General features: G+C 32.7%; 1 long non-coding RNA gene across 1 annotated transcript in view; it reads right to left on the bottom strand.

Annotated features, from left to right (window-relative positions):
* LOC128248724 (uncharacterized) overlaps positions 1-864 on the bottom strand; it is a 36,731-nt gene extending 35,867 nt beyond the window's left edge. Inside the window, exon 1 of the long non-coding RNA XR_008264899.1 lies at positions 505-864. This is a non-coding gene — a long non-coding RNA (uncharacterized LOC128248724). The remainder of the gene's footprint in view (positions 1-504) is intronic.
* Between the last annotated feature and the right edge of the window lie 22 nt (positions 865-886).

Genomic DNA, 886 nt, shown 5'->3' with positions numbered 1-886 from the left:
TATATATATTGATACATGTATTTATATATATGTATGTGTGTGTATATATGTATATATATATATATATATATATATATATGTATGTATGTATATGTGTGTGTGGGAGGGGGTTGTGTGTCTGTGTTTGTACCCCCAACATTGCTTGATAACCGATGTTGGTGTGTTTACATCCCCATAATCTAGCAGTTCAGCAAAAGAAACCGATAGAATAAGTACTAGGCTTACAAAGAATAAGTCCTGAGGTCGATTTGAATGACTGAAACAAATAAAAGAATAAAAGAATATATATTCTATATATGTATGTATAAATGAACGTATGTGCATATGTAAATATATATATGTATGTATACATACCCACACACGCATATACATGCACACATGCACACACACACACATACACGCTCACAATAAATATACACGATAAATTCATACAATAAAACATGAAGCAAAGCCACGCTAATTACACCTATAATGTAATACATTGAGCAATTCTTTCATTCTTACCTTTTCTAGGAAACATTTTCAACATTTCTTCTTTCCTTTTTCTTCTCCTGCTCCATGCTCCATGCCAAACTATTTTCTTGTTCAATAATCAGGAACAGACTTGAACAATATCCCCTTCTTTGTCCTATTCTATGTCCCTTCTGTATAATACAAGTGTTTTGTTGAAAAAGTCACTTTGGAAGAACTGTTAATTACCAAAAGTCAGCTCAATCCAGTATCAGGTAGGCTTCGAAAACTTGAGGGACTGGAATTGAGCAAGTCAGTGTATGTATGCATGAGTGTATGCATTCATGTATTACATGTAGGTATTTATGTATGCTATGCATGTGTATGAATGTGTGTCTGTAAATGCATGCAAGTACGTATATGCACATATATATAT

Source organism: Octopus bimaculoides, chromosome 9, assembly GCF_001194135.2.
Source record: "Octopus bimaculoides isolate UCB-OBI-ISO-001 chromosome 9, ASM119413v2, whole genome shotgun sequence".
Classification (NCBI taxonomy): Eukaryota; Metazoa; Mollusca; class Cephalopoda; order Octopoda; family Octopodidae; genus Octopus; species Octopus bimaculoides.
This window is presented reverse-complemented; position numbering and strand designations above follow the sequence as displayed.